The 19688-nt window shown below is 42.1% G+C and overlaps 1 protein-coding gene and 1 long non-coding RNA gene across 7 annotated transcripts in view; one reads left to right on the forward strand and one right to left on the reverse strand.

Annotated features, from left to right (window-relative positions):
* ASTN2 (astrotactin 2) overlaps positions 1–19688 on the forward strand; it is a 980365-nt gene that overhangs the window by 829850 nt on the left and 130827 nt on the right. The gene's annotated exons all lie outside the window — the stretch shown is intronic.
* LOC104007994 (uncharacterized) overlaps positions 5851–19688 on the reverse strand; it is a 65781-nt gene continuing 51943 nt past the window's right edge. Inside the window, exons 7-9 of one of the 2 annotated variants that reach the window (XR_010148575.1) lie at positions 18462–18505; positions 12245–12369; positions 5851–7775 (exon numbers count right to left, since the gene is read on the reverse strand). This is a non-coding gene — a long non-coding RNA (uncharacterized LOC104007994). Of the gene's footprint in view, positions 7776–12237; positions 12370–18461; positions 18506–19688 lie in introns of both variants that reach the window. The other variant, XR_010148574.1, reaches the window with a different exon arrangement.

Below are 19688 nucleotides of genomic sequence, written 5' to 3' on the forward strand. Positions count from 1 at the left end.
AGGATGAATTCCCTGTAAAAGGGAGAGTTCAAAGTGAGGCCAAATGGCACCCAAATGCAAATAGAGGGGTGGGGCGCTCAATAACCTTTTAGGTTCATTGAAACTTATAATTCTGCTACTTTGTAAAATGCTTCCCAGGTTGGGAAGGTCAGTGTTGGGACAAAGGGCCACTCATGAGCTTCCTCCTCCCTCTTCCTCTCCCCATCACCAGTGCCCTGAGCTTTTCTCCTTTTAGCACATTGCCAGAGAGTTGCCCTTTAGCTGGATAACTCCCCAGCATGTATTCTCATTTCCCTTATCAGCTCACTATGCAATGAATCTGTTCACATTCTCCTGCCTAGCTTTAGTGTACAGTCCAATATACAGGTAGAGGCACACAGTCAATATTTTGAGGGGAAAATGATTAAGGAACTTGCTTTTGGGACTATCTGCAGTAGTCAGCACCCCCTGAACTTTCTACTGCAGACTCTCTCAGACAGTGCCTTTTCTATATGAACAATGTTAGGAAATCCACTTGGGGTGCTTTCTTAGCCTAGGACCCCAAGACCTTATATTAATATAACAAAGATACATTGATTGCTGACTATGTGTCAACCTAGATGCTTAGTAAAGATGTGCTTTTTCTCTAATGATCTATAAATTAAGACTCAATGGAAGCTAGAGAATTTAAGGTGGTCTGGATCCTGCCATCTCCCCAGCCTCACTTCTCATCACTCCTCTGTAGGGATCCTGTACTCATCCACACCAAAGCAGTTGCATTCCCTGAAAGACTGTGCCATATGACCTTTGTTCATCTTTTTGGACCTTACCATCCTTCTGAATTTTTCTTTCTTTTTTTTTTAATTATACATTCCAGAACACTTGAGTTTTTTAATCAGTAAGTTTGTATTTTTGTAATTATTAAAAACATAATTTTACTATGAAAAAAAGAGGCAAGCCAATAAAAGTGATACTGCAGTATCTGGGTTGTGGTAATTTAGAGGTAAATACAGGTGTCATCACCAAGCAGAAGGAATTAAAAGTAGAGCCTTGAAGGACAAGGTAGGACTTGAATGAAACGAAGAAAGAAGGGTGTTCTAATTGCAAGTACAAAAGTCTGAAGGTTGTAGCTTGTGAATCATGCACAAGGACAAGAGACACCAAGACAAATGTAGGTTAGTTGGTATGGATGCTGAAGGGAGTAAGGATAGAGTCTTAACTTGAAATCTGCTGTACATTGTCTTTCATTGAATGCCAGGCTGCTGCACTTGATTTTGAGCCCGTACCAGTTGGAGGGTTACTGAAGTTTAATGTGCAAAGGAATAACATCATGGGGTCTGTGCTACAGATAAAATAGCAGAGATGTTGCCCTGATACATCTGATGAAACTGGGACTTCCGCACGTTGGCTTTGCTACCTGCAAAGGGGGAGGTGGTCCACACCCAGTCGGTAGAAACGGGCAAGCATTTTAGCATTGGCCTTGACTTATTGAAAGGAGAAAAGGCCAATCTCTTTTTCAAGAGGAAACTAGATTTGTTGTCTTTCTCTGCCTTCCCAACAGACTAAATCCAGGCACATGTTCACAAGCACCTTCCACTGGGATCAGTGAGCTGTTTATTCAGCTTATCTCAAATGCAGGCAGCTTTCTCTTTGCATAGCTGCAATAAGCTCACCCTCAGGGCTTAGAACACAATTGAAGTGGGGTTGGGTGGAGTGGGAGACAGAAAGGGAACAGTTATGAGCAGGTCTGGGGCCTGGCACTGGCCTTTGAGTATACTGCTCACTATCTTTTAAAAAGTGATTCCTGTAGCCAAAAAAGGCCTCATTTCCTACCTTTTTCCTTCTTACTTAAGGCTTGGCAAGTTAGGACCCATGGGCTGGCTGTCTGTTTTGTAGATAAAGTTTTATTGGAACACAGCCATGTCCTTTTATTTACATATTATCTATGGCTGTTTTCACACTACATGGCAATGTCAAGCACTTGCAACAGAGACTGTGTGGCTCACAAGGCAGAAAATATTTACTACCAGCTACTTCACATTTAAAAGTTGCTGACCTTTGATCTAACTAAGCTTCCTCTATCCTTCAAAGCATAGCTAAAATTCACTTCCCCTGGGAAGTTTTCCCCGATTCTCCCAGGTCTCACTCAGTCCTCTCACCTTGGATGTACAATGCCACTTCTTGTCCACATTTTTTATACCATGTTTCTCTTTTTTATATGATTTTAAAAACAATTCTAAGTACAATGTATGGCTTTGGGGACAACTGCCACATTTTATACTTTCTATAAAATCATACTCACAGGAGTTGGCAAAGTGGAAGTTGTATATGGTTTATAGAGAGGTGCCTGGTATTGAGTGTTGCTGTCACTGACCAATGCCATAACTTGGGACAAACCACTTCACTTCTCTGAGTCTCTCTTCTCATCTGTCATTTAACATGATAACATAGTACCTACCTGTGTAGGTTAGTACAAGATCCAAAGAGATTAACTAAAACAAACACACAAAAGCAAAAGCAAACAAACAAAAAACATGATTCTTGTAGTAAATGGTTATTTAATAATAACTGAATTATGCTACTTGGGGTCTTGCTTTGCCCATGTGTAAATTTAGAATTTTGTCCCATAACATTCTGGAAAAAAAATCCATTATTCATATCTTTTGTGAAATGCTGAGTACAGTCTCCTCCTTTCTTAGAAATTCATAAGACATTATCATATTAAAGGCTCTGAGATATCCCATGAGAAAAAAAAATCTGTTTAACTTTATTTAATCCTGTATTTTTCAAATTTATTTGGCCACACCTTCAAATAACTATTAATGTCTCATGGGAGGTAATGTTCTGAAGAACACACTTTCGACCAATTGGGCCAAGTGGTCCTTTGGTTCACCTGGAGCTGTCATCCTGAGTTAAAGAATAGCCATTGCTTATCAGAGCCTCTTCTTTAATCACCAGCACAAGGAATGCAATGAAAACTCATGTTTTTGCATAAAATGGTGCCTTTGGTTGTGTTTCTTCTATAACGCAGGAAATAGTAAATGTGTATATTCTCAAACCCCATGATATTAGCCATGCAGGCTGTTGGATGTTCTGCCTCCTGATGATGTGTGTTTGTGTATATATGTGTGTGTGTGTGTTTGTGTGTGTGTGTGCATGTACCCACATGTGTGCACGCATGTACCCACATGTGTGCACACAGCACCTTTCTCTTCCTGTTGAGGCTGTCAGAGTCACGCACCTGGGGCATTACAAGTCCTGGGTACCTCTATAACTATTCCCTTTCTTCTCACAAGAGTGCCTTTGACCTCTTTCTGTTAAATCCCCTAGAAACATTTCAGTCCTCCCTCTTTCTGGAACTGGAACACTTGGGTCTCCACCTTGGGTCCCTGCTGCAAAGGGGAAATTGGGGTCTTGGGAAATTATTCCCAAGGGAAAGCGTGAAGTCATTGGGTAAGCATAGATTTGAGATTCTGACTTCCTCAAACATAAATTGGGAATAGCTGACCCTTTCACCAGTGAGGGCTAGCACACATTTTGTTGGCTTATGCCCATGGGGCTGAGACCCAAGTAGGTGGTCAGGGAAGCCTTCCTCACCATCTGCTTAAGACGTATCTGCCGAATACTCAGTATCTCAGTGCACTTATTCACACCCTCTTTCATTCTCCAAAACATCGCGCTTTCAATGGCAAATTATAGGTGACCCTACCCATTCCTCTCCTAAAGTCCCTTATTAAGAAGGCTGGAAGTCTCAGGGGTGAGCAGCAAGGGAAAGAGGAAGTCTGTTTCCAGTGGTGTTCATGGCCCATACAGCCAACAGAGGGCGCTCCCACACCACGCAACACTGGGGTCCAAGGATCCAGGCAGGCCCTGGGGAAGGCGGCCAGCTGACCTTTCTCCAGGCTGTTCTTGGGTTGCCAGAGCAGCGGAGGTGTCAGCTGAGAGTGGTCACAGCCTGGGGAGGAGAAGGCAGGGAGAGAGGCTGGGGCACCCGAAGGGGAGGAGGAGCTGGCAGGGAAAACACACAGACACATTTCACAGAGGCAGAGACACAGGGAAACACACAGAATATGCAGTTGTACCTACAAACAACAAATGCAACATACCCCGCACAGACACAGCATGCAGCCAGGGGATTTAGAGAAATCATATAGGGTGCAGACTCACAAATGAATGCAATCCATCCCATACAGGTATACACAATGCAGTCACCTCAGCCAGCTAAACAAAAACAAAGGCAACACACAGACACCAACACATATAAACATACATGTGAGCACATCACCCAACAGGGACATTCAAGCTATGTGCAGCCAACGAAAGGCAGATAACAAAGAGACACGGTCACACACACACGGGAAGCACACAGACACATACAGTAGATCCACAACACATACAAAGTCACACACCATGGGGATAGCATGCCACGCACAGACAACACACAGCTTGTACTCAACACATGACAGATGCCTCAAGAGGCATATCATAGATAAACAGCACAGGCACACAGATGCGTAAACATAGCCACCTTCCCACAGGCATACTGTAAAGATATACATACCGTGTGCCACATGGATCCACCCAGCACAAACAGACACAGACACATTAGATGGCATCCACTCACGTAGCACCCACAGCACAGCACACACCAAATACTCACACTCACCGTATGGACATAACTCCACATGGATCAAAAGCACTTGTAATTCAGTAAATGTTTCTAAAAGAGAAAAGAGGGAGAGGCCAGAAATGGGGAAAGAGAAGAGAAAGGGTTGTGAAAGATGGAAAAAGAGACAGAATAGAAGAAAAGTGAGAAGACCCAGGGAAGGAGGGCTGGAGTCCAGATCGAGTGCTCAGCTTGGTCTCTTTCCCCTCTCTGCCTCGGTCATGATAGCAAAGAACAAGGTGATTTCAGGTGGCTCCCTTGGGGAAACCACATAGACTTGATGGCTACAGTAGGAGCTGATGGTGCCCCAGGGAGAGGAAACCACCAGCGTGGGGCCAGGGATTGTGCCTCAGTCTCATCTGGGGCAGTGGCACCGAATCATATCTGAGTCCTTGCAGCTTCCATTTCATCTCCAGGGAGATCAGCTCCAATCTTCCCCATCTCATTTAATCCTGACCTGTGAGTGTCTTACTGTTCATATCTGACTTTCTCTAGGCAGCAAATGTTGCAAAGAAACAATTACCAAAACTCTCAGGATGTATCTCCTTCTTCCTTTTAAAAATATACCTTTTTAAAAAATAAAAGGAGAACATGTGAGTGATCCTAACAGAGCTTGTTCTGCCAGAAAAGACAGGACAGGTCAGGATGGTACAGGATTCAGCAAAGGTTGCTTATTATGTAACTAAACAAATAAAACTTACTTGGAATCACAGGATTTTGAGTGAAACAGATTCAGATGAGCACACTTTCTCAAGCAACCATCCTGGCCCAGATCAATGCAGGGTGCTGGGATATAGAAATAACAGACTCAGCCGGGCGCGGTGGCTCATGCCTGTAATCCCAGCACTTTGGGAGGCCAAGGCGGGTGGATCACGAGGTCAGGAGATCAAGACCATCCTGGCTAACACGGTGAAACCCCGTCTGTACTAAAAATACAAAAAAAATTAGCCGGGCATGGTGGCGGGCGCCGGTAGTCCCAGCTACTCGAGAGGCTGAGGCGGGAGAAAGGCATGAACCTGGGAGGCAGAGCTTGCAGTGAGCCGAGATGATGCCACTGCACTCCAGCCTGGAGCCGGGGCGACCGAGTGAGACTCTGTCTCAAAAAAAAAAGAAATAAGACTAAAAGCCCTCATGTTAAAAGCTGTAGAACAATAGGTGATAGAGATATAAAATTTAAAACTTATACAATAAGAGAGAAAGGGTTAAGTAAATATATAGGATTTGGTTATTCTTATATTGATAAGGAAAGAAGGGGCAGAATGAACATTAATTGAAAACCCACTATATGAACTGTGCTGGGAACTGTATATCAGTTATCTCAGTTAAAGCTCATAAAACAACTTTGGAAAGTAGAAATTATCAGCTTCATGCTTCAGATAAAGAAAGCAAGGCTAGAAACGTGAAACCACCTGCTCAAGACAGCAAAGTTAGGGAGCCCAGATTCGAACCGAGTAATCTGCTTCAAAGCCCCCTGACTTTTCCACCCCATGGTAATAAGCATCTCCAATGACTTTTCACATCTTGAGCAAGAGCCAACAGAAGCAGGAGACAGACAGTCAAAGCAAGGAGACTCTGAATTAGACGGCATGACGGAATACATTAGACTCTCCAACCAGTCAGAGAAACCTTGGGCTGTGAACTTGCTGGTCATTTCCCCAAGGCCTTGCGTGCTCCAGTTTCTGGGTCTGGAAAGAGGTCTCCACTTAGGTATCAATATGCTGATTCCCAAAGTTCCTGCTGAGGCCCTCTGTCCTTGGGCGGTTAAGCTCTCGGCTCCATCATCACGCAGCCTACCATATGAGCCCGGTGTCAGGGATCTCTGGCATCTTGAGTTTTCCTAGGTGTCAATACGTAGAGAAAAGAAGGAAGGCAGCAAAACACATGAACCCAAATGTGAATTGAAGCTGAAGAGAACCAAATTCTCTTCTCCAGTTCACATGGTCTGGAGCACACATTTCTGTATCACTGAGTGTCTGTCGTGAATTTTCAGATAAACAGCAGAGCTGGAAGGAACACTTGAGATTGTCTAGTTCTTTATTGGTAGGAAAGCTAAGGTCTAATAACATGCCTTAATTTATTACTGCTGTGTTTTGATTGATAATCATAACAGCAAACATTTATGAAGTACTTAATATTGTGCCAGGAACTACGTTAAGCGCTTTGCACATATTCCATCATCAGATGTTCACCATGCTTCTGTTAGGCCTGCACTATATTTGTCATTTTCACACACAAGCAAACCAAAGCTCTGAGACTTGCAGTGGCTTGCCATGGGTTGCACGGCTAGCCAGTGACACCATTGGCATGCAAACCAGGTCCGTCTGATTCTTAGTTCTAATTCCCAATGACTTTGGTTGGTTGCTTCCCTGACTACTCAGGAAACATGAAAAGGGACATTTCGCCCTGATTTAGAAAGAAGATAACTCAGGTGCCTAGAAGAAGAATATCTTGCTCACACTCCAGAGCTCTGAACCTCTCATCTGCTTCCCTACCTACTGTTCCCTGGACCAACCTTGACCCTATCATTTTTCTTTCAGGGTTGGTTTAAAAAAAAATAGTGTCAGAGTAAAAAAAAGGCCTCACCTTGCCTAAAGGATATTTTTGTAATACTAGAAAGTGGCATTCTCCCTGTCCTAAGCTTCTTTCCTCTTTAACAGGCCACCCAATTGTTGCCTTCCAGTTGGCTCCTTTGGGAGGGGGATCCTCTATCCCTTGGCCCCTTCAGTCTTGCCTGGTTCAATTTGGTCCTGTGGTCCTGATCCCCCATCAAGGTAGTAGTATCTTTCCTTAATTCAAACCTGAACTGAATATTTGTCCCTGGGCCTCAGAGAGGGACCAGACTCAGGATGGTGAAATAACTGGCCTAGAGTGTCCCAACAAAGACTCTGTGTGTAGAGAATGGAGAGCTGGCTGGTAAGGCTGGGGGCTAGAGTGTTCAAATGTTGTTTATGCTGGTAGGATGGGTCTCTCATTCAGCAAGAAGATTTATCTGGCATTATGTAGCTCTGTCTGCTGAGATTTGGCTACCGATTCAGGTTCTGAAGATGGACAGGTTAATGGCTGCCTTTGTTCTCAAATATATTGAATTCTCTCCCTCGCTTTTCTTGGTCTTTCATCTACTTAACGTCTCCTAAAAAAAGATAAAAATTAAAATTAAAAAATTTTTAAAAATATCCAAAACTCTTTCCATGTGATGAGCTCACTATAGGCTAGTCCACTAGTACAGTATTGAATTGAAATGCAAAGCATCCTTGTCCCAATAGGAAGGTTTTCTATCTGCTAAATGGATCTCAGAATCATTTCTTAATTTTTTTTTTGCATTATACATTTTCTAATATCCTGGTGAGAAGGAGAAATGAGAGTATATCCCACATTTGGGGGCTTCATCTGAATTATTAATGACATCTAGAGAAGAATACTTAGGCCTTTACCAAGAGACTAAGTACCTGAATTATAGTTTCAGCTCCACCATTTGTTAGCTGTTTAATCGCATCTTTACAGTGAGGTGATAATAATATTCATGTATACAGTAGAGGCTCAGTGAATGTTAGCTACTATTTTTGCTACCTGTTTCATTATGGTTATTATTAAAGGCACAGTCTCTCTGAGGCTTGGTTTTCATATCTGGGATGCAGAGATAATAACTCTTACCTTGACATTTTGGGAGAGGGGTGTAAAATGAGAAAGTGCCTAGCATACAGCCTGGCAGGCAGTACAGTTTCAATAACTAGCAGTTACTCAATAACTAGTAGTATGATCTGTCCTGCCTTCTGCCTGCCAACCGTCCTTCCTTCATCTTCTTCGTGAAATAGTTCCCACACCACTACTTTATGTCTCTTATTTAAACCACCTCTTACTGGTCTTGCTGTCTTCTGCCTTCACCCCTTCAATCCATCTTCCATGCTACAGCCAGAAGGGTCCTCCAAGGCCATTTTGATGTCACAAGCCTCCTGTGACTATTCCCCATCTGGCAGAGCCTACATTTTTAGGGACATGAGAGCCCCTATCCACCCCCTATCTCCCCCAGGGAGAAGCCGCATGTCCACAAGGTTTCCAGCCCACTGACTGGACAGAGACTTCCCAGAATAGGCTGTTGGCGCCCCACCCCGCCAACTGAGAAGAGCACTCAGTGGGGAAAAACTGGGAAGGGCTGTCAAGGGTGCCACCCAGAGAGACAGAAGCCTAGGCTTGCAGCCTCACAGAGGTGCACTACAGCCAGCTTGTCTGGCTCCTGAGGACAACTGCACACATATCTTCCCAAGTCCACGTTCAGGGAAATCACAGTGGTAGTGTGAAATTGGCCAGGGTGGAAGTATTTATATGTTGGAAATCAGCCAGTGCTATGAATCAGCACTTTCCCTGTCTTCCCACAGAGAGCCAAGTTGTTAAACATTTACCAGCGCTCAACTGAACCTCAGTCTTATCAATTGTTCACAAGTCACATGACCTCTCTCAGCCTTGGTTCCTTCATATGTACATTGAGGATAGTGTGTTAGCTTGGATCCTCTGAGAAGCAGATGCTGAGATGGGATAAAACATCAAAGGATTGTATTAAGGGAAAGGCCTATGTGAGAGAAGATGGGAGTTTGCTGTGAAGGCTGGGTGGGAGCCATCAGGTTGGGGGGAGTCTGACCCTGAGTGAAGGAGAGTGGGAAGGAAGGCTATGCAGAAGCATCCCAGGCTGCTGCCCAGCCTAAGGGAATCCTCAAGACAGTCTGCCATCTGAGGATTCCTGTATCTCCCAGAATGGGCTTGCCTTAGTATCCCTGTTATGCCCAGTCGTTGGCTAGGAACAGCCTGTAGGAAGTGTGGCCTCAGTGCAGATGCAGGGTTAAAATTCAGAGTACTCAGACTAGGGCTCTTGATTAGTTAAGCCCCCTGCCATTGGATTTCCGCATGGTGAATCAATTCCGCTGCAGGTATTGACACATCAAATCCTGTTGATCCAGGTCACTACATATACCTTTAGAAATATTTTCTAAGCACCTAACCTATGTGAAACACTGTTCTGAGTCCTGGGGATGGAGAAATTTCCATTAATAAAGTTCTGGACCTTATGGGCCCCATACAGAGGAGATTAACAAGTAAACAGATATATTCAGGATAATGTGAAAAGTAAGGGGATGATGGCTAAGGAGGCTGTCAGTAAAGGCTACATAGAAAAACAAAGGATTGAGCTGATCCTGGAATGAGCCCAGTATTGGGTGAAATGGGAATTCCAGGCAGAAAAATCTTCAAAAGCAAAGGCCCAACATATGAAAGAGCATGAAAGATTCAAGGACTTGTGCATGACTCAACATTGATTCAACATGAGATACAAAAGCAGAATTAGTGAGAAATGACCCCGGAGGAGAAATCAAGGCCAGACAAGACTAAGGAATTAGATGCATTTATTGTTTTTTTCTTTTATAATGTAGACAAGTGAAGACTATTACAGACTTTCCATCAGAGGCATATTTTAGAATGATCACTGGCTGCAGCTTGGAGGATGGACTGGAGGGCTATGTAAGAGACAGAGCTTACACATGTAGAAGGCTGTTGGATGTGGAAGATGAGTGAAGAGTCTAAAACAGTATCCAAGTATCCAGCTTGTGTTATATGTACTTGTAATCGAAGGTCTCTCTCTAGATCTTCTACACCATAGTTTTCTAACTTCAGGTCATAATCCATTAGTAGGTTGTAAAGTCAACTTATTGGATTGGAGCCAACATTTAAAAAAAGAAAATAGGATGTAGGCTGAGTGTGGTGGCTCATGCCTGTAATCCCAGCCCTTTGGGAGGCTGAGACAGGTGGATCTCTTGAGTCCAGGAGTTCAAGACCAGCCTGGACAACATGGCGAGACCCTGTCTCTGCTAAAAATACAAACAAAAAAATAGCCAGGCCACATGGTGGTGTGTGCCCATGGTCCCAGTTACTCAGGAGACTGAGGCTGAGGTGGGAAGATCACTTGAGCTTGGGGTCCGGGGTGGGAATGGGTGGGCAGGTGGAGGGAAGGGTGTGACAGGAGGTTGCAGTGAGCCGATAACACACTACTGCACTCCAGCCTGGGTGATGAAGTGAGACACTGTCTCAAAATAAATAAATATATATATATATATATATATATAGAGAGAGAGAGAGAGAGAGAGAGAAACAGTGTCTTAAAAACATTATCCTGAATGTATTATACATACATTATCCTGAATGTATTTGTTTACTTGTTAATCTCCTCAGTATGGGGCATATGTGTGTGTGTGTGTGTGTGTGTGTGTGTGTGTGTGTGTGTGTGTGTGTTTGTGGCAAGCCTAAGGATTTTTTCATAAAGCTTGCATTTCAGTCATATATACATGCATGTGTATACTAGGTTGGGATGGAAAACATATGAATCACACTAGGTTGGGATGGAAAATATATGAAATAGACTAGAAAATATTGTAAGGCAGTGTTGTGTCTTACATATCTTAAACTCAAGGAACTATTGAGTTGAATGAGGCGTTTGGTTCTAGCTGGCTTAGGTTTGTACTCTAAGTCTACCTCCTTCAATTGGACAATGATGCTTAGAGGAGTTAAGTGATTTCTCCAAGATGAGATAACTCTCATCATATCCCTTACAATATCTGATTTGATTAAGAAACTGAATCTGTGTATGCATTTATGAATGAATACAGATTATAAATTAGTATCATAGAAATATTTGAGTAAATTAATTAATGAATAAATGAATCCATGAATGAATGAATAACTAGATCTATATATGACTATATGAAAAAATAAATAAATGAAGTAATGAAGGAAAGGAGAATGGGAGGGAGGAAGAAAACTCTCGAATCCTTTCACAAGCACTGGGAATCTGTAGACTATCAGCCAAGAAGTGAAGGATTTCTGAATGACCCCAGGCAGGGGACAACAACCAGTTGGAATTAATCATGTGGCCAGCACAGAGATCAGCCAAAGTTGATGCAAGTATCATTACTTGATACTGCAAATAATGATGGCCTTGCAGTAGACTTTGTTACACACCCGTTTATTGGGTGAGCTATTAACTGTCCCAGCATGGGGGTAGCAAGGCACCTGACATTAGAGAATGAATGAGATGTTTAGGGTGGGGAGAGGTGGGCTCTTTTTCCAGCTCTGGTCTGCTGAGTCATCTCCAGCCCCAAGGGTTGCCATGCCATTATTTATCCATCCCATGACTGGGAGGCAATCAGTTCCATGCACTTTGGGCCACCTCAGAAAGCTACATGTTTAGTTCAGGGGAGAAGTGCATTAACATGGAAGAGCAAGACCCAAAGAGCCACCTGAGATCACTAAAAGTTAGTCAGGCCTATGTCATTTTAACTATTTGAATCAGGTTTAGGTTCGACTCTGGACTTCTCTACTTATTTGATGTGTGGCACTGGGTTAGTCACTTTACCATTCTGAGCTTCCACTTACTCAACTGTAAAATAGACAAAATATCAATCTTAAACTAGTTCTGTAATCCATGTGCTTTGCAAAGAGTTTATGGTATATAAATGCTTGTCCTCTACCTCTCTTCTTTGTCCTTAAAATCTTCCATGCTTTTTATCTGCTTACCAATTCAGTTATTCAACAAATATCTATTGAGTTCTTACTATGTACCAGGCACTGGTATCAGCAGTTAACCAAAGAGTCAAAACTCCTTGTCTTCATGGAGCCAGCATTCTGGAACGTCAGGTTGCAGATGCAATCCAGAGACACCATTCACTCAGCTCTAAAAGATGATTCTAGAAGGAAAGGGAGACAGGAAAAGGAAAAAAATACAAAATAAATATTTTATCAGATGTTGATAATTGATACAGAAGAAAAAGAAAAGCAGAAAAAAAGACAACTATGCTAGATGAGGGAAAGGGCTGTCTAGTTTTAAATAAGTAAGTCAGAAAAGGGCAATGTTGGAGCAAAGATCGGAAGGAGATGAGAGACCTGAACAAAGAGCATCTCAGGTAGAGGGAATAGCAAGTGCAAGACCTTGAGATGGAAGCGTGTCTGATGTGTTTGAGGATGACAAAGAGATCATTGTTCATGTGGTTCTCTCTATTGCAAATTCTTTCCTTGCTATTCTGTTGGGATATTTTTTTTATTTTTATTTTTATTTTTTTGAGACAGAGTCTCGCTCTATCACCCAGGCTGGAGTGCAGTGGCGTGATCTTGGCTCACTGCAAACTCCACCTCCCGGGTTCACACCATTCTCCTGCCTCAGCCTCCTGAGTAGCTGGGACTATAGGCACCCGCCCCCGCACCCGGCTAATTTTTTGTATTTTTAGTAGAGACGGGGTTTCACCGTGTTAGCCAGGATGGTCTCTATCTCCTGACCTTATGATCCGCCCACCTCGGCCTCCCAAAGTGCTGGGATTACAGGTGTGAGCCACCGCACCCAGCCTGGCTGGGAGAATTCTTACCTAATCTTTAGACCCTCCTTCTCTTTTGTCATACCAGATAGAAAAATTACTCTGCAATGGTCTGCTTACATCTCTTCTCCTGCAGAATGCAAGTTCCATGAGGGCAAGGCTTATGCCTCTCTTGGTCACCTCTGTATCTTTAAGACCAAGCATACTTTCTGGCTCAGAGTAGGCACTGAATGAATATTTATTAAATGCAGTGTTAAATGAACACATGAGCTTTCCGAACCTTCCCTCTGTCTTCAGCTTAATCAGTGCCTCTTCATCCTTCATTTTTCAAAATCACGCATAACCTTTGCTTTCTCCAAGAAGCATTCTTTTTTTTTTTTTTTTTTTTTAATGAGGCAGTCACTCGCTCTGTCACCCAGGCTGCAGTGCAATGGCATGATCTCGGCTCACTGCAACCTCTGCCTCCCAGGTTCAAGCAATTTTTCTGCCTCAGCCTCCTGAGTAACTGGGATTACAGGCACCCTGCTAATTTTTGTATTTTTTTTCTTAGTAGAGATGGGGTTTCGCCATGTTGGCCAGGCTGGTCTTGAACTCCTGACCTCAGGTGATCCGCCCGCCTAGGCCTCCCAAAGTGCTGGGATTACAGATGTGAGCCACCGTGCCCAGCCCAAGAAGCATGCTTTAACTTGTCAAGGTTATGCTCACCTCTCCTTAACCTGATCTCCAAAGTTCACACAGGAGAACATTAGTCCAGTGGAATGCTAATATATGAGCCGTAGAATATAAAAACAGTTCTGGGACTAGTTAGTTTGGAAAAATGTTGGTTAATCAAATGTAAACAGGTTTCTTTATTCACTGACTTTTCAGAAACTTTAATATGTCAAAGGGGCTTGTGAATTTCAAAGAGAGGGGAATTAAGGAAAGTTTCCTAAATGTGCTTGACTATGATGCTTTTTCTAAAGGAACAATTTTCAGGAACCCACTTTGGGAAATACTGACTGAAAATTTGTTGGGATTCTCCCATCTTCTGGACTGTTCTTTGGTTTAACCTCAGCCAACCTCTTTCACTCTAGCTTCATCGCCCGAGGCAGCCACCCTGGTTTTGATTTCTACCTCCCGCTTGCCTGCTGAGAAAAGGGCTTCTCAGGAAGAAGAAATTACCCAACATTTTAACATTTTCCTGGCCATTAGGGAATTCCTAAAGGAATATGAAGAATCCTAATTGTGTGAATTGAGAGGAAGTCAAGGGAATGAAAAGGGGACACCTATGTCCCAGGCCAGTGGAGGACAAAGACATGGCTTTCCTTCTTACCCTCCATAGCTACCTTCTCAAATAGTCTCAACAATAAAAGTTTGGCAGGTCAGTTCATGCTGTAACAATTAAATTAGTTGTGGTATGTAATAGATGCAGCTTGATACTCATAGGGATGGGATCTTTATCTTTGCTCCCTGGGGCTGTGGGAGACTCCAACAGGCTCCTTTAGATTTTGACAAGGAGACTCTTGTTTTCTCCTTCTCATTTTATTTGTGTCTTTCTCAAAGTCATTCTCTGTTTCTGTTTTTCTCTTTGGTAGTCTACTTTGTCTCCTTGGTGTAAATTTGTGTAATTCCTTTGTGTTGATTTGGAATGGCTTTTCTCAACCTGGCACCTGATGATCCAGCCAAACTTTAGGGAGTGGAAGATGATAACTGGTATAGTGGAGAAATGAGAAAAATATAACTGATTTTACCTCAATATATTTTATTCTACTTGAATTTCATTTAAATTAATGAAGATTTATTGAACTTCTACCAAGGGCCCTTTTCAGTCAAGGCATTGAGGAGGCTAAGATGATTAAGTTCTAGCCATTGTTCAGAAGAACTTTCTAGCATAGCAGGGGAGACAGACATAAGAAGATGACCAAATGCATCACGATGCATACCAGATTAGAGGATATTAGGCAAGAGGGAATCTGGGTGCGAGTGTTTGGACGATTTGTGCTCATGGGATGAGTTTGAAGCAGGGACACACTCTCTCTCTCTTAAAGCATTGGTTCTCAACATGTTAGTCCTCCAGCCTTATTTTCCCTACACCCTCTCTCAGCTTCATCTTTACAAACTACCCAGAGTTCATCTAGATATCTCTATGTCTACCCCATCCTAGCATAACAACACATGTACATTTTTCTTTGTTCTTGTGGAAACTTTCCTGGCTGCTTTGCCAAATACAAGTCGTGATGTGTAGTTTAAATAACTTTAACTTTTTCTGAGAAGCTTTCTGACTATTTTCCCTCTCTACCTCCCTTCCAGACACAAATATTGATACTTAAATTCTGTGCACCTAACATAATGTTCATGCCTTCAGCTATTCAAAAAATATCTATTGAATGCCTCCCAGGTCCCAGAGACATTTTGCTAGAGGTTAAAGACAGATATGTCAAGAGGATAAGGCATAGCTCTGACCACATGGCACTTGCAGTCTAGTAGGAGACAAACACATCAATTGAATTATAAAACTAATGAATGTATAAGGAAGAACCATCCAGAAGAAAGAGCTCACTTGTGCTAAAGACTTGAGGCTGGAGGGAAGCTGGAATGATGGACTGATAGACAGACTTATTGAAGGTTACTATGAAGGGAGGAGAGAGAGAGGGGAAGAACAAGAAGAAGAGGGAGGAAGGATAGGGAAGTCCAGATCCACTGGGTCTAATGTTAAGGTTTTTGGATTTATTCTAAATATAATGGAAATCTGGGGACTGGCTGGCTTGATGCTCCATAAGGGGTAAGACTATTTTATTAATCACTGCCTCCGCAGTTACCAGAAAAGTGCCTGGCATGAAGGCTTATGGAATGAGTGAAGGAGCTAGTGAGTTAGTGATGTAATCAGATTTTACTTTACAAATGCCACTGGGCTGTTATGTGGAGAATGAATTGCAAGGAGGCAAGAGAGGCAATGTATATAAGCCAAAGAAATGTGTAAGTCACATTTACACATTGTTAACTACACAATTAACATTTACAGTGTTAATTGCAACCCACGTGGGACCTCACTGGCCTGTGGCAGTATAGTACAATAGTTACAAATAATAGAATTACAGCCAGACCATCCTGGGTTCAAATCCGAGTACTGCTACTTATTAACCAGCAAGACCTTAACATTGCTTTGTACAATTGTTTCTTTATCAATAAAAAGTGGCAATAATAGTAAGTGCCTTTTAGAGTGTTGTGAAGAGTAAACTAAGAAGAAAGAGGAAGAAGAAAATGCTCCTGGCTCATATTAATAGTTCAAGGAATAAGAAGGCAGAGTAATATAAAGGCCACAAATACAGGTTCTTAAGTCAAACTTCCAGGCTCAAATCCTGATTCTGTTACTTATTAGCTGTGTAACTTTGGACAAGTTCCTTAGGTTCCTTGAAGCTCAGCTTCCCAGGCAAAATAAGGAAATTAGTACTAAAGGTCCTTATCCAAAGTCCTTGGTATTAGATGTGATCAGGATTCAGAATTTCTTTTTGGATTTTTAGAAAGGCACTGCAGTGCATACACCATATATTTTGTAACATTCTCATTCGATTCACAGACAACATCCCCATCATCATACTTCCTACTTCTGCAGTTAGACATGTACATACACAAACACACTAAGTGAGAGTAAAGAAAAAAGACCATAGATCATAATTTAATTCAGAAAAGAATTATCTTCCAAATAAGTTGTGAAATAAACTGTGTATGTGCTTCAGCCTGTTTCTCAGCACCAGAAGCATAGGACTCTGCATAGAGATGTATTCAGCATATGTTTGTTGAATTTCCTCTCCCTAGATGATTTTCTCATCCATCTGGTCTGATGAGATATCCAAGGTCTCAGCTCTCTAAATTGGTTTGTGGGACGGAATAAGGTTAGGGCAAGGGATTTACAGTGTAACAAATGCCCCAGAGTGGAGTTTCCAAGGGTCTTTCTGATTGCAACATTTAACACATATGGAAGAGGAGGGGAGATCTCCTCCAGTCCCACAGGTTGTAGGCCTCACCAGGAGGCAAGTTTCTTTGTCACTGCCTGGCAAGGAAGCACATAAAGTAGAGTCGGGTAAGAACTGCTTCCCTACCCTTGAATGTAATCTGCATAAAGGCAACAATCTGTTGCATGTTTTGCTGACTGATATGTTCTAAGCACCAACAAGAGTGACTACTGGCTCATAGTAGACACTCAATAAATATTAAATGAATGAGAATGAGCATTTCTTAAGTATCTACCATGTGCCAGGCCATTTAGATAATTTATTTCGTTATCACATCAGTCTTGTGTAGAAGGGTATATTCTCATATTCTTTTTACATCTGAGGAAACTGAGGCTCAGACAAACTCAAGCCCTGGCTCTTTCTTCTGTGTCTCACTGTATCAAGATGGGTGAACCTTGTGTCTGGTAGGTACTAAAGATTGAGGATGAGCTGAATGGTCTGAGAATATAGCCCTGTCAGAACCCTTGGCTTGACAAAAGCAAGCATCTCTGAGGAAACATGACTTTTCTGGACCTAAAATTCCTGGGCTGCTTGAGTCTACTTCTCTGAGTTGAACTTCCTGGGCCAAAGCAATGCCAAGTCATTGGCCTGTGGCTGTGCAGTGTCATCTTGCTGAGAAATGGCCCATGTCCTTCCATAAGCTCTCTTGGTCCCCAGAGGAAAAGGGAACCCTGTTATGTAATTCTGGCTCAGTCACTCACTGACTGCACTACCTTAAGCAAATCACTTTTTTCTTTTTCTCTTCAGTGCAGTTAAAAAAAAAAAAGTAGTGACCATACTTGTCTTGCAGAGGTATGGAGAGAATCAGAGACAGAAAATGTAAAGGGTCTAGAGTAGATTCTGTCATATTAGTAAGCCCTCCTAAGTAGAAGCTGCTACTACTGCTGCTGTTTGTATTGTTATCTTATCTGAAAGTCTCCAGCTTGTCTGCAACATCACAGCTGAATTTTGGGACTCAAGGTGAGGTGGGGGCTGTGTGCTGACATTAGTCTGAGAGTACTGTGTGGACAGGGACTCTGCCCTTCATCTCAGCACCCATGATATAGGATATGGTCCATAGTGGGATCACAGTACTCATTTGCTGAAAGAAAAGACTGATCAACAGGGTGGACATGGTCATTCTGTTTCTATGCTTATAGCTCTGTAATGGGACTAGTGCAAAAAACAAAAATCGAACAATGTATATTCAATTACAGTCTCTTAGAACTGGGCAGTGCTTGAAGCAAATGCAAGTTCAGAGCTGTTGAAAACCCCAAGAACCACATGAGAGGTCTATGTTTGCTTGTTTGTTATGAAGTTTTATTTGTTTGTACTATCACTCTGCCTCTTTCATCCTGAGGGTTTATAATCGCTCAAAGACAGAAGATATTACATTCTTTATATACACTTAGGAAAAAGGTATGGAAATTACATGCCACAATGTCAAAAGAGTTTTTTTGAAGATCTTCCAAATTATAGTACTTTCACTTCTGTACCAACCTGTGGTTCCTTTAAGGACAATTTCCAAGCAGCCATGTCTCCATCTAAATTGAGAGCAAGAAGGACACATAAAGAAACTCGTGGCCATCCATCTCTTGGCATTTAGGAAGGGCCATAAAAGGGAAGGGAAATATTATTTATAGGCTTCTATTACCTACTACATATCATGCTGTGTGCTATAAATACTTTCATTTAATCCAAGAATACTGCAAAAATTAGACACTTTCATTTAACTCAAGAATACTGAAAAGTTAGGCAACTCTCTTCCCATTTTACAAAAAAGAGACTGAGATATAGAAAAATTAAATATGTTCTCCCAAATAACATATCTAGGAAGTTGTAGTGATGTACTCTCAAAATTCTGTACTTTTAACCACTATATCACTGAATTTTTTCTTTTCTTTTCTTTTCTTTTTTTTTTTTTTTGAGACAGAGTCTCGCTCTGTTGCCCAGGCTGGAGCACAGTGGCATGATATTAGCTCACTGCAAGTTCCACCTCCCAGGTTCACGCCATTCTCCTGCCTCAGCCTCCCGAGTAGCTGGGACTACAGGCACCCGCCACCACGCCCGGCTAATATTTTTGTATTTTTTTAGTAGAGACGGGGTTTCACCATGTTAGCCAGGATGGTCTCGATCTCCTAACCTCGTGGTCCACCTACCTCGGCCTCCCAATATATCATGGAATTTAACAACACTTAGTTAAACCCAGTAGTAAACATATTAACATATCTCTCCATCTACATTTTTTCTGTATCTGTGTATTCTACATAAATAATATAATGTACACATATATGTGTGTGTGTACATATATACTAATGACTTCAGCTTTCTAGGTGTTTACAGAAAAACAAGTGGATAAAGTGGGTAGAAAATTACTTCAATATGTGGGTCTGGTCATAGATTTATATTTGCTTATAAAAGAGTTATGGGGTTAAACTTAGGGACATTAGGGTCACTAAAGTCTTAGAAAGCTAGAGCTAGAAGGAATATTGGTCATCGTCGAATTGAGTCATTGTCAACCTCTTTTCACTTTCTCTCTCTCTGTTTCAGCAGAACTATTTGTTCCAACACAATTTTAGAAAATTCCGATGTATGAAACAAAATAAAAATAGGTGGCTTAGAGATCTGATTGAAGCCTCCTTCTCAACAGCCTCTGGGGACTTTTATTTTATTTAATTATTTACGAAAAATAAAGTGGAGTCTGGCTATGTTGCCCAGGCTGCTCAA

This window comes from Pan troglodytes, chromosome 11 (genome assembly GCF_028858775.2).
Source record: "Pan troglodytes isolate AG18354 chromosome 11, NHGRI_mPanTro3-v2.0_pri, whole genome shotgun sequence".
Taxonomy (NCBI): domain Eukaryota; kingdom Metazoa; phylum Chordata; class Mammalia; order Primates; family Hominidae; genus Pan; species Pan troglodytes.